This window comes from Leucoraja erinacea, chromosome 37 (assembly GCF_028641065.1).
Source record: "Leucoraja erinacea ecotype New England chromosome 37, Leri_hhj_1, whole genome shotgun sequence".
NCBI lineage: Eukaryota > Metazoa > Chordata > Chondrichthyes > Rajiformes > Rajidae > Leucoraja > Leucoraja erinaceus.
In genome coordinates, this window is record NC_073413.1 from 12685555 (window position 1) to 12700525 (window position 14971).

Consider the following 14971-nt stretch of genomic DNA (forward strand, 5'->3'; position numbering starts at 1 on the left):
ACTGGAGTTATTCCTGGTGTCCAGCCGATTTCAAGAGAGAGTTAGATTTAGCTCTTAGGGCTAAAGGAATCAAGGGATGTGGGGAAAAAGCAGGAACGGGATACTGATTCTGGATGATCAGCTATGATCATATTGAATGGCCGTGCTGGCTCGAAGGGCCGAATGGCCTACTCCTGCACCTATTTTTCTATGATCAATATCACCCAAGGCCCAACTAACAGCTAATTGTAAGACAGACACAAAATGTTGGAGTAACTCAGCGGGGCAGGCAGCATCTCTGGAGAGAAGGGATGGGTGATGTTTCTGGTCGAGACCCTTCTTCAGACATCTAATCTGATTCCATCTCTCACTCACCAGTCTCTGTGTCTACACCCTCCCTCTCCCCACCCTGGCACCCTCTGCCCATCGCTCCCACCTTATCTGGTTCCAAATATCACCTGCCTCACCTCTCCCCTCCCACAACCTCCCCTCTATACTCTCAGTCATGGTCCATCCCCAAAATGCCAGCCATCCCTTTGTCCCCCCCCCCCCCCCCCCCCCCCCCCCCCCCCACTTCCACAGATGCTGGCTGTCCTCCTGAGTCCATCCAGCATTTGGTTCCCGTTCCCAGTTCCCAGTTCCAGCATCTGCAGGCTCTGGCTCTGATCTCTCTCACATCGCTGTCTCTGGAACTTGCTGGGCACCTACATTGAATTGTTTGTCCGAGTTGGCTTGGGGCCCTGATAGATGCTGCATAGATTCAATCATTTAACTTCAACAGAAATCTTATAGTTTTGATACATTTATTGACATGTGCTATGTCTGAAATAGATTTCATTCTATCTGAGGATCTCACTGTAGAGATGCAGATTTTCACTCCTACCCCAGACATGTTTTGTAGCAACTCCCACAGACTCCATTCCCATTCCATGGGCTAGAAGATAGGGAGGGAATGCCACACAGTGGACCTTCCACCATCCATTCCCAATCCTCAGCCACCTGGATACAGTCATGGTCCTTGCTCCCTGTGCCTTACAGTGGGTGCTTCTCATTATCTCTGGCTGTGTATCTATCAACAACAAGGCCAGGACTCATCCCTAACCCCCCTGTATTTCACAACCAACCGCAGGCAGCAGCCAAGGGCCAACATGCCTGGAGTCACCTGTGGGCCAGGCTGGGTGGGGACGGGCAGCACAGATACTTTACTTACACAAACAGTGCAAGAGACAGTCTCTCATCATCGCAGTTACTGACATTGCTTTTATTCCAGATTATTAACAAACTAAGTTTAAATTTCTACAACAGAATATTGTTTAAATGATGAGCGAACTAATGTGCCCTGTGATCAGATGTCTGGTTAGCATTGATTGCAGTTGTAATTAAGAGATCCTGCAGAGTTTTTTTTCCATAGCTGAACAGAGGCCACTCGGCCCATCAAGCCTATGCTAACTCACAGACCAATCCTATTCTCCATTAACTTTCCCAGTCACCGATTCTCCCCACAGATCCACACTAGCGGTCATTTAGTCGACACATTCTCAACCTGCTCATCATTGGGATGTGGGAGGAAAACGTAGCAGTGGGGGAAGACCACTCGGCCCTAGGGAGAACGTGCAAACTCCACACTGGCAGCAGCGGCAGGTGGCTGGAGGTGTGAGTCAGTCTGTGGCTTGGTGTCGTGCTGCATTATCTTGCCCTTTATTGCAACGAGTGCAAAAGTACAGAAATCCAATAACAACTGCAAAAGACTTTAGTGTAATTGCATTAGAAGCAATGAGTACAATTTTGGTCATTTTATTTTATAAAAGATATATTTGCCTTGGAGGCCGTTCAAATATTGCTGGCTTGAAGGGATTGTATTGAAGGCTCATTAAACAGAATATAGATACAGGAGGTTGGAGTAATACGAGGTGATCTTACATAGTGGTTTATATAGACTCAAATACAACAGTACAGCACAGGAACAGGCCCTTCGGCCCAGCTTGTTGCCAACTGATGCTGTCTACCTGCATGTCATCCATATCCCTCCGTTCTCTGCCACTATCCTGTCTGCCTCCACCATCACCAATGGCACCAAGCCCCCACCACCTCTGTGCAAAAAACTTGCCCTGTACATCTCCTTCAAACATTTCTCAGCTGGTAGCGTTGCTGCCTCATAGCTCCAGAAATCTGACCTCTACCACTGTCTGTGTGGTGTTTTCATGTTCTCCTTGTGATTGCATCTGTTTCATCTGATTTCCTCCCACATTCCGAAGACTTGAAAATTGGTAGATTAATTGGCCGTTATAAATTGTCCCTTATATGGGGAATTGGTGTGGAGAATCTGGGAACTATAGACATTAGTGTAGGATTAATGTAAAGTGGGCGATAAATGGTCAGAACCGACACGATGGGCCGAAGAGCCTGGCCTGGCCTGTGCTGTTTGAATCTTGTGGCTCCGTGGGTAATAATGTGGCCCTTTTGTTTCAGCTGGGCCAGCTCGCTCCAGAGGAGGGAGTTGAGGCAGGTCGCTCCAGAGGAGGTAGTTGAGGCAGGTCGCTCCAGAGGAGGGAGTTGAGGCAGGTCGCTCCAGAGGAGGTAGTTGAGGCAGGTCGCTCCAGAGGAGATAGTTGAGGCAGGTCGCTCCAGAGGAGGGAGTTGAGGCAGGTCGCTCCAGAGGAGGTAGTTGAGGCAGGTCGCTCCAGAGGAGGTAGTTGAGGCAGGTCGCTCCAGAGGAGATAGTTGAGGCAGCTCGCTCCAGAGGAGATAGTTGAGGCAGCTCGCTCCAGAGGAGATAGTTGAGGCAGCACGCTCCAGAGGAGGGAGTTGAGGCAGGTACTATCGCAACGTTTAAGAAACATTGACTCTTTAACGCTACTTGTGCAGGAACCTCGTGCCTCCCCACTCATCTCCCCATTTAGTCTCCAACCCCCCCCCCCCCATGCTGTAACGTACATGTTTCCAAAGGGGGTGGGAGAGTGGATGGAGGGCAATTTAATTTCTAACCAGAGGAAGTTTAATTAACAAAAACTAATTGTTAATAGGAACATGACATGGAGTAGCCTTTCACAAGACTTAATGTTCAAATTGTGCTCCAAGGCACACTGATGCTGGCAAAAGATCCTAAATAATTTCAATCCCAATGAATGGCCATTCCTCCGCACCCTGTAGATGTGTTGTTACTGTGAATGGAATGTTGGTGAATAGATAGACCTACTGGTTCAAGCCATAGAACCATGCGGCACGGAAACAGGCCCTTCGGCCCAATTTGCCCATGCTGACCAACATGCCCCATTTACACCAGTCCCACCTGCCTACGTTTGGCCCATATCCCCCTAAATGTTTTCTATCCATGTACCTGTCCAAAAGATTTTTTATAAGTCATTAGTTCGGTGAGAATGGTGCCCCAGTTTAATAGGATGGTGAAGAAGGCATTTGCATTCTTGCCTTTCAAAGGTCAGAGTGTCGAATGAAAGAGGGGAGGCTATGCTGTAGTTGTAACTGTACAAAACGCAGGTTAGATCGCACGGAGTATTGTACACACCATACAAAGGGTGTGGTTACACTGGAGAGGGTGCAGAGGGGATTACCCGGGTGTAGTCTGGATCGGGACAGAGGAGATTACCCGGGTGTGGTCTGGGTTGGGACAGAGGGGATTACCCGGGTGTGGTCTGGATTGGGACAGAGGGGATTACCCGGGTGTGGTCTGGATCGGGACACTTTAGTTACGGGGAGAGACTGTATAGTTTGCGCTTGTTTTCCAGGAGCTATAGTGGCTGAGAGATGATTTGAAAAAGGCATGTGATAGATGATGAGTTGTAGATAGGGTTGCTCGTCAAGATATTTCTCCCATGGTGAAGGTGTCAATTACAAGAGGGCTTAGGTTTAAGGAAGGAGTTTTTAAAGGAGCTCGTAAACGTTTTATACACACAGAGTAGGAAATATCTGGAGCGCGCTGTCACAGGAGACAGGAGAACCAGACACATTCGCTGTGTTTAAGAGGCATTTCAACAGACACTTAAATAGACAAGACATGAATGATATGGTCTGAATGCTGCAAAAGGGATGAGTGTAGATCAACAAAGGTTAGCTTCTCGTTATCTTGTACCCTTATATAAATCATCCCTCAGCCTCCTTTGTCGTGGGGAAGACTGGCCCAGCCTATCTAGTCTGTGCTGTTACTCTGCGACTGTCACTCTCAGAGTTTAACCAGTTTGTGCACAGACTGTGGCTCCTGAGTCACTTCCAGTAAAGTTCAGCCAATTGACATTTTTGCAACGTTCAGTTCATTTGTTGTTGAGTGAGATACAACATGATGTGGATCAAGGTTAGTTAAATGGGAATAATAGCAGAGAACCAGGCAAGTGTTCAGGGAATGCTCAATGCTATTTAGTCCATCTAGCTCTTTGTAACGTGATCCCGGTAATCCCATTCCTTAGCTCTTTCCCAATATTCCTGGAAATCAGTTTGAATCTCGTGCCTATTGAATTCCTTCCTAAAACCCCTGATCATTTCCCCATCCTTCGCAGGCAGTGGGTTTCTGATCAAAACCTTTCTCTGCAAAAGGATTTTCCTCACATCCCCTTTACACCCACTAAATCTGTGAAATCCCTGTCTCCTGCTCTCTGAACCATCCAGCATTGTGAAGAGATTAATGCTGTTTAGATAGAGCTATCCTGGAGGGAACAGGCCAGCACATTGTCCACCAAGTCCCACTTGCCTGTACCCGCCCCGTATCACTCCAAACCTTTCCAATCCATGTCTAAGTAGCTTGTTGTTATTGTACTGATCTCACCTCCTCCTTCTCTATCAGTTTCAGTTTCAGTTTAATTTATACCCATCACCCTCCGTGTGAAAACGTTGTCCCTTGGGTCACTTTTAAATCTTTCCCTTCTCATCTTAAATCTTTGCTCCTCCAGTTTTTAACTCCCCTTCCCTGGGACTGGGACTGTTCACCTGATCTGATGATTCTATACACCTCGGTAAGGTCACCCCTCAGCTTCCTGCACTCCAGGGAAGGGAGATTCAACCGATGCAGCCTTTCCTGACAGCTAAAATGCTCCATGGCTGCTAACATTCTCAACAATCTTTTATAAACTCTTTTCATTTTACTGACATCTTTCCCACAGCTGGGTAATCAGAACTGCACACAAAGGGGCTGTGCGTTCGTACCAATGAGTTTTACAGCTGCAACAGGACATTCCAACTCCTGTACTCAAAGCTTCATTTTAGTGAAAGCCTGTTTAACCCTTGCAGCACACTCATAGTTCAAAATTTACACCCCCCTCCCGCCCCAATCAATCTCTGCTGATCCTATACTCCACAGGAGGGTGAGGGGTGATCTTATGGTGGGGTATTTAATTATGAGGAGAATAAATAGGATGAAAGAACACTCTTTTGTAAAGACAGTTAAATGATATTTGGACAGGTACACATGCAGGAAAGGTTCAGTGAGATTTGAGCCAAACACAGGTAAATGGGACTAACATGGGTGACTTGGGCCAAAGGGCCTGTTTCTGTGCTGCATACGATACCATAGAATATTTATCCCAGGAGGGAAATTGATCAAAGTGCAAGGCTCTGTGACCAGCCTTTCACTCATCTGGTTTTATGATTCTTTAAGTGTATCGCGTAATAACCCTGAGGAGCTCCGTCGGATGTACAGACCACATTAAAGGTGTTAGATAACTAAAGGATGTTGTGGTTGGGAGCAGACACTGACATTTTAAAAGTACACTAATCTGCTGTACTCCATATTAAAAAAAGACCACAGATTTCATTTGAGATATATATGGAATAAGACGTTAATTCAGAACAAACTTCTCCGCTAACAGGTAGTTTGTGGAACAACCTACCAAGGTTCATCATGAATGGAGACATTATAAATGTATTTGTAAGACAACAAGGTACATTCCTGACACAGGCTCACAAGGTGTTTCAGTCGCCCCAATCCAACACAAACAATGCAAATCTGAAATAAAGTGCAGGTGCTGGAAATCTGAAACAAAATGCGATAAAGCTGTAGCTTTTTATGTTATTCTTCTGGTATAAAGTGAAGCAAGTCTGAGTCTACCTTTGGCAGCATAAGACAGCACACAACTGGCTGGATGGATCAGCTGAACTAGGGTCTGGAAACACCAGAAACTCCAACTTGAGGGACAAAGTGGTGGAGTAACTCAGCGGGAGAGGCAGCATCCCTGGAGAGAAGCAATGGGTGACGTTTTGGGTTCAAGATTCAAGATTCAATTTAATTGTCATTAAACCCTTCTTCAGATTCAGAATGATAGGTGGATACAGGTGAGTGGCAAATGGGTGGAGTAAATGACAAAGGCTAGAGGTGCAAGGAAGACAAAGAGAGAAGGTGTCAGATAAGGAGACACGAGGAGTAAAAGATAAAGTTAAATGGAGGGATATGGGTGGAAGAGGTAGAGAGGGGACATAAGGGACTTGGCATGGGAGATCAGCAGACAGAGGAAGACAAAAGGTGGAGATATGGGACACATGACAATAAACTCTCTTGACTTGAGTCTTGACTTAAATGACTTCAGTGTTAACACCAAAGATAGACACAAAATGCTGGAGTAACTCAGTCAGTCAGTGTTAATCCCATTGGTTAGCAGGCTACCGCAGAACATAAGGTGCTGGAAATAGTGGGAGCAATGGGCATGGTTTAATTAGCAAGTAGTCATGTAAATCCTGGAATTATCCCCGCTAAGGCCTGTCACTGCTTCCTCATAAACAGATGAAGCGCGGACATTGATAGATTAGATAACTCAGCTGTTGTCTGACACGGTTTGAAAGAAGCGTTAGTGGGGACGTTCTGTAAACTGACTGAAGACATGGCATAAACATCTGGTGAATAATACGTTACGCGTCACCACACCGCACCAGTCGGTTCGGGGATGGAAGTTTAGAACCATGTTTCAGCACGTGAGTAATTCTGTGATCTACGAGATCAGGGGTCAATATGTGGTGCAGGAACCCCCATCTGCAGGCCCTACAGCGAGAGGCGCCTGGGAGACAAGTTCCGATCTCCAGCAACGTCTCGCCCTCTCTAAGAAACAAATGAGGATGGATCTCCACTACACACATCAGCGAGGGTGGTGGCTGCCAGGATATCCAATCAGGAATGAAGGGGCAGGTTTTTTTCACTCAGCCAGGAGGGGGTGCAGCATGGAGGAAGAGGTTTTATAACCAGGCCACGGAAAACAGGCCATCTCGGCCCTACAAGTCCGTGCCGAACAACTTATTTCCCCTTAATCCCACCTGGGTGGTGAGTATCTGATACCAATGAACGAGCTGCCACAGGAGGGGGTGCAGGAAAGTGGAGAAGAGGTTTAAAAGATGTTTGGACAGGTATTTGATTAGGAAAGGTGTGGAGGATAGAGAGCTATTGTGGGTACATGGAATCAGCAGAGACAGGCGGGAGGAGATGTACTATAGGGGCCCATGTCTGTACAGTACGATTCCATGATTAAGGAGCACCAGGTTTCTAATCAACATGTACGTGGGGATGGTAGTGGAGTACCTTGTGGACAGACACAACACAACACCATTCCACTGGAAGTCACGGCAGGTCAGACACCATCTATGGATTTGTCAGATCTGGGATGGACATGTTTGATGACCAATGGCCTCAGGGTCGGAGTGGATGCGGTTTTGGAGGGGAGGTCATTTCAGGCCACATGTACAGCTAAATGAGCACATGTCAAACCCTGCTTAGGAAAACAAGTAGATGTTTGCAACGAATGCTTCCGCTAACTTAAAGGGAACAGTAAATCATGAGGCCACCTGCGATCTCACTAAGATAAGCTTTGCCTTCCCAGAGACATCCGAGACCAGCTTGGCATCTGGTAGGACACATAACTCACACCATTATGGCACAAAGGACAGCTAGTTTTGACACATAGTGCTCTTAGAGATAAAGTTATATAAGTGCATGCTTCGACCAGTAGAGAGAGCTTCACCTTTGGGGAAAGAGAGGTAGGATCTCACCCAGAGAGGGTGAGAGAGAGAGAGGATGACAGAGAGAGGGCTTGGAGTGTGGTGTGTGCTGGTGTCAGCCACTGCAGACATGAGACTCGAATACTCAGGGGGGCGTGACTGGTTAATTTGTATTGTTACTTTATTCATAGTTTTTCTGTATTTTTCTTAAATAAATAGTTATTTGTGCTCTTCGAGATGCACTTTCTCCATTCATTCATTGATCCGAATCCTTGAATCCTGCATATATTTCATTACATCCATGCTGAAAAACCAAACGTGGTGCCTCAGCCTCACAACTCCAGCCATCCAGGTTCATTCCTGACCTTGTGGATGTCTGTGTGGAGTTTGCATGTTCTCCCTGTGACTCAATGCTCCCATTTCCTCTCATGTCTCAATTAATTGCTGGTAGGATATTTAACTCAGTAAATAGCCCCTTAGAGCAGGTAAGTGAAGGGCAATCAACGGGCAGTAGATGTGTAAAGGGAGGAGGTTATGGAATACCTGGGAAAAAGTGAGGGAATGGAACTGATGAGATCGCTCTGCCAGGTACCAGCATGATGGGCTGAATGGCCTCCTTGATGCTGGAATAAAGAAGTTAAACTCACCACAAGATGCCAATACTACGTGAAGCCAGCCACACTGAAGATCAGTTTAATCTCCGACAGCTGTGGTGTCTGTGCTTAAAGACATGGAGCATGGAGCAGCGCTGATACTGTAGATCCCCTCAGTTCTACTGACATGTCCTAACTGCCTGAGTGTCTCACTAGGAGTTACATCCCTAAACCTCCCTCTTCATTAAAGATTTTCTGCTAAAGCGTTGCCTTGAATAAGACCTTATCGAAAGGCCCTGATATCTCCTCCCCCTGCCCATATGACTCAGTCTCGCACTGCATCTGGTGATGTGTCTGCAATCACTTTGGCTTATTTGAGATGCCGTGACTAGTGGCACTAACTACTAGTGTAGCAAGGAACTGCAGATGCTGGTTTATACCAAAGATAGACACCAAATGCTGGAGTAACTCAGCGGGTCAGGCAGCATTTCTGGAGTAAAAAGCTCTTTTTTTCTCCAGGAATGTTGCTTGACCCACTGAGATACTCCAGTACTTTGGGTCTACCTTTTAGAAACATAGAAAATAGGTGCAAGAGGAGGCCATCCAGCCCTTCAAGCCAGCACTGCCATTCATTGTGATCATGGCTGATCGTCCCCTATCAATAACCCGTGCCTGCCTTCTCCCCATATCCTTTGACTCCACTAGCCCCTAGAGCTCTATCTAACTCGCTCTTAAATCCATCCAGTGATTAGGCCTCCACTGCCCTCTGTTAAAAGCCCTGCCTCTGGAACTGTTTACTGTGAGTCCAGAACTAGGCCTGGACTCCATTCGTCGGTTGAGCCCGTTAGACTGCTTTGGCCCAACATGTCCATGCTGACCAAGATGCCACATCTAAACTAGTCCAAATGTGCCTGCATTTGGCCCATATCCCTCTAAACTTTTCCGATCCATGTACCTGTCCAAATATCTTTTAAATGTTGTAATAGTTTCTGCTCAACTACTTCCTTTGGCAACTCGTTCAATATATCCACCACCTTCTGTATGAAAAAGTATTTATATTAAATCTTTGCCCTCTCACCTTACATCTGGGACCTCTAGATATTGAGTCCCAATGCTGGGAAAAGGATTGTGCTTTCAAGCCTGTTGAATCAATGTAGCTATTTGACAGCAGTCTGCTGATTAATAGCTGTTTCTTCTCTTGGCCCATCCTGCAACTATCTGGCCAGAAAGCTCATCAGTTTCAGCTTCTTTGCCCACCTTGTAAATACTGTAGCTTTAGCAAAAGTGCTGATGAGATCTCTGAGTGCTGGCTTGGAAATGTTCCTGAATCCAGCTGGGTGGCTACTCAACTAAAGTACTTTGTTCCAGGATTTAATGTTGATTACACTAGACATCGCTTTTGCTGATTTAAGCTCTCAACGTAATGATTGCCATCGTTCTTGCAACCTTGACAGATTGAATAAAGTAAATGTTTTACACATAAAAAAACTCAGCTCAATCATATAATTTGATGTTTGACATTCTCTCCTGGAAAAAGCATTGCACAGAGTTTGCACAAATGTGTGTGTATATGTATATATATATATATGTGTGTATACCTGTATATGGATATATATATATATATACTAGACTAAGTGGGACCCATTGGGTCCCAGCATCACACGGGAGAGTTGGTCCCCCAACACAATATTCCACCTCTCCACCAATTCCAATATTGGCGGCCAGTGGGGGGGCTTTCTGGAGTGCTAGTATGGGTGTTGTGGGCTGAAGGGACTGGTTTCCAGAGGGCTAGTATGGACATTGTGGGCCGAATGGATTCTTGGGCTGGCAGCTCAGTCACTCAAACCTGTTGTGCTGGCAGCTCACTCACTCATGCCTGCTGGGCTGGTTGTAGACTCACGGCTACTCCTTGAAATTCCACTTCAAGCAGGGTGCAAGGTTTCCGTCTCCACAACTTCCCCAGGCAGTTTGTTCCATATATTCATCACCCTCTGTGTGAAGAACATTCACCCTCACATCTCCTTTATATTATCTCCTCTCATCTTCAATCTCTAGTTTTAGGCTCCACTCTCTGGACTATATGTGGATTAACTATCCCTTATATACATCCCAAATTATGTTATAAATTTCTCTAAAGTTACCATTTAGTCTCCTACCATCCAGTGAGAATAAACGCAGTCTATCCAAACTCTCCTTTTAACTTGAGCCCTGTAGTTTAGACAACATTCTGGTGAATCTCTTCTGCACCTTCTCTGTTGCTACCAGATCCTTCCTGTAGTGTGATGACCAGAATTGTACACAACACCCAAAGTGTAGTCAGACCAACATTTTATACAACTGCGTGACATTCACACTAATACTCAATGCCTCCAATAATGAAGGCAAATACGTCTTCACCACCAATCCAATTTGTTTAGCTACTTTCAGGAAGCTCCCAAATCTCTCTGTTTCCGTGCAGAATGACTATGACTATGAATCTATGACAGGCTTGAGGGGTCAAGTGGTCAAATATTCTTTGTTTATGTGTCCAAACCTGTCATCATGTTGAACTCCTTCTCAAATCTCGTCTCCATCATCCCTGGTCTGAGGAGAATTCTCTCCATATTACTGACCATTGTCACAGAGGATCTGAGCAGGCAACCCCTGTGCACCTCATCACCTCCTCTCATCTTTCCCAAACCATCACATGCAGAGCTGGAGATGATCTTGTGTCTTGTGGCAAGGTTCACGGTTCATCACAGGAGCAGGGAGAAGTGGGGAGTTCCAGAATGAAGGTATTATATGGGACACAAAGCTTGACACAATAAAGGGTTAGAAAGAAGAAGAAATGCCTTAGACCACGTTTAAGTTGAAAATTATTGCCATGGAGAGGGCATCAACAGTTTATTTAACAACCTCTTATGACAGAGACTAATTTTAGCTGGGAGCTCACTTGCTTCTGCAATAACAGCCACTAAATATAACTCTCTAAACTTCACCATGGACACTGTGTCCGATCCTTCAAAATGCAGATGGCAATCTTCATTTGGTCGATTGTCTTCATGGCTCCTCCTTTGGGCTTGGGCTCATCTCACTCAGCCACCTCGAGATTTCTTCCTCTATAAAAACTGCTAAACAAATGCAAGACACTGTGTGTAGGAAAGAACTGCAGATCCTGTGCCAATAGTCCAGCAGCACCCTCCAATGTTAGATCCAGCACTACCCAAGGATCTGCCTTCATCCCATCGCCATCTCGTCACCTTTATTTACGCTGAAACACAGCCTAGAGAAGGGCAGATCGCTTAAACTGTTTAAAGGCCAGACCGCCCCAATTTAATTAATGAATTGGTCTTTAGACTTTAGTGATCTTTTTGCGATTTCAAAATTAAAACAACCATGAGAATCTAGTTGGGAGTGTTTAGAGTTGCGGGCCGCTGTACCGGCATATACTGTCACGTGAAACCACTGGTCATTCCTATGGGGCTACAGAGTGAAGCTGAAAGGTGAGAGCTATGTTTTACTGATGCAGCAGCAAAGGGATTAAGTTCTTGGACGGCGATCAGAGGTGGGAGCTATTCATCCAGACTTCATATCTCACCATGACAGGTGGGAATTTAGATTCAAGCAACGACATCGATCTGGGATATAGTGTGAGTTTCAGTAGCAGCAACCGTAAAAGTATAAAACTGTCATCGAAAAGGAAGGTCAGGCCCATTATTGCCTTTTACAGAAGGAAATCTGCCATATTTATCCAGTCGATCGTCAGATCCACACATGGTGGTTGGATCTTAGCGGCCTCATGATAAACAAGAGCCGGAGCAGGAACGGTCACCCAATCCAGCATTTGTTTATGCATGATGTATCTCCACTGACACATCCCTGACCAAGTAGTGGGCATGCCAAATGGTGATGCATGACTGGCCACCATGCAGTGCCTTGGGGACATGAAGATGCTAAGCAAATGCAAGACATATTTTTGATTCCAGTGCAAGCAATCCAATATTTGGAAAATGCTTTGTGATCGAAACATACAAAATAGGTGCAGGAGTAGGCCATTTGGCCCTTCTAGCCAGCGCCGCCATTCAATATGGTCATGGCTGATCATCCTAAATCAATACCCCGTTCCTGCTTTCTCTCCATATCCCTTGATTCCATTAGCCTAAGAGCTATATCTCTCTTGAAAACATACAGTGAATCGGCCTCCACTGCCTTCCGTTGCAGAGAATTCCAAGGATTCACAACTCTCTGGGTGAAAAGGTTTTTCCTCATCTCAGTGCTAAATGGCCAAACCCTTGTTCTTAAACTGTGACCCCTGGTTCTGGACTCCCCCAACATGGAAGGCAGTATCTCATCTCACACCCAGATTCAGGAACAGCTTTTTCCCCTACAGCCGTCAGACTATTAAACACTAAAACCTGAAATAAACTCTGAACTTCAATAGACTTTTATTATTATTATTATTGCTCTACTATTGTTTGTTTTTTGAGTGTATGTGTAAGATATATATACTAGATCGTGCTGACCCGTTGGGACTTCTCCCCCAATGCAACATTCACCCGTCGCAACATTGCATCACTCACGCATAGCCCCCAACTGTGCAGACGCGGCTCATTTCTCCCCATCCCCCAACACTCCCTCCTCCTCCTCCTCTTCACCCTCCCTCTTTAATCCCCAGAGAGGGAGGGGTTGTAGAGGGAGGGGGTGGGTAGAGTGTGTATGTATGTATATATATATATATGTATGTATATATATATATATATATATATGTAATGTGTATCTATATATGGATATATATATATATATATATATATATATATGTGTGTGTGTGTACCTGTGAGTATCTGTGTATATACACACACTTGAACTTTTTTCCCTCTCGTTTATCATACAGTGTACTATGTTTACATATTGTGTTGTGCTGCAGGAAGTAAGAATGTCATTGTTCTATCTGGGACACATGACAATAAAACACTCTTGACTCTGCTTGTATTTTACTCATACAGTTATACAGTGTGGAGTCTGGCCCAACTTGCCCACACTGACCAACATGTCCCCTCTACACTCGCCCCACCTGCCTGAGGTCAGCTCCTATCCCTCTAAACCTATCCTCTCCATTTACTTCCTGAAGATAAATAAATTCTCATCAACTCGAAACTTCTCGTAAACTTGAAACAGATCACTTATGCAATTAATGAGAGTTTTCAAGTACAAAATTATGCAAAATTCAATAGCATTAATCACAATGTCTCCTAGATAAATCCTTTCACTTGGTAACAGGGCCAAACTTTACACAGCTCCTGGGCTGGTAGATGCAAGGATCAGCAATATCTGATCCATTACTGCTCCAACTGGCCCATTCTTTTCCCAGAGAAGAAAATGAGAATTAAAGGGAGTGTGAAATAGGCACGGAAATGGCAAGTTATTGAAACACCTCTCAGAACCACAATATACATAGACAATAGGTGCAGGAGTAGGCCATTCGGCCCTTCGTGTCAGCACCACCATTCAATGTGATCACGGCTGATCACACTGATCAGAACCAACTCCAGAGGCTTGTCTCAATGGCAACCTCGATCCACCACTAGCCAAGAAGTGGTCTCACTGTTAGTCGAGTGGGTGGGCAGCTTATCCTTTGCCTAAACGGCAGCTTCAACATTACCCCGTCGCTGACCTTTAGCCCTGGTTTAAGTCTGTGACCTTTCTCCTTTTTATCTTTGTTCTCTTGGCTTCCAAAACTCACTTCTCCTCACATCTCTATCCATTCCCAAACATTGGCATCTAAGGCATTACTAGCCTTAGCTCAATAGTCTGGAGTTCTCCCCTCACCTCTCTGCACTTCTGCCTGTAGCTAGTTGAACTGCTGCCAGCAACTCAACTCAGTTTCTGGCCTGTCTTGTTGGACCTTGTTGCTTGAAGATAGATGCCTTCAACACCACCCTGTCCACCGACTAGGCACTTTCATGGAAGCATGCACCTGTACTCGCTGTAAGTTCTCTATAGTGTGGGGCCTTGTGTCATCAATGGCCTTAGCAATACCCCCCCCCCCCCTCTGTGGAACTCTCAATCCACAATTGTCCTCCATTCCAGATGAATTAGCTGCTGGACATCCTGCTCCTGTTCATCAATCTGCGCCTTGTTCTTCTCAGAAACAAAGCCAAGTCTTGTCAAAGATGCCAATTACAGTTGACTGTGGGCACTGTGGCTGCTGTTGGCTGGAACCGCGTTGTTGGGCAAGAGCTATTGATGTAGTCTGGGAGAATTTCAACACTAATTTTCATGCTGCACGCTCCGCTGAAACCCGTTTTGGAGCCAGGTTAGAAGAGAACTCAGTCATAGAGCCATACAGCACGGAAACAGGCCCTTCAGCCCAATCTGCCCATGCTGGCCAATAAGGACAGGAACAGGCCCTTCATCCATACTGTCCTCACCAACCATGATGCAAAGACTAAGTCTTATTTACCTGCACACAATTCACAAGCACGGTTCCTTGCATATCC

At 45.6% G+C, this 14971-nt stretch overlaps 1 protein-coding gene across 5 annotated transcripts in view; it reads right to left on the reverse strand.

Annotated features, from left to right (window-relative positions):
• LOC129714002 (synaptotagmin-1-like) overlaps nt 1-14971 on the reverse strand; it is a 136547-nt gene that overhangs the window by 70152 nt on the left and 51424 nt on the right. The gene's annotated exons all lie outside the window — the stretch shown is intronic.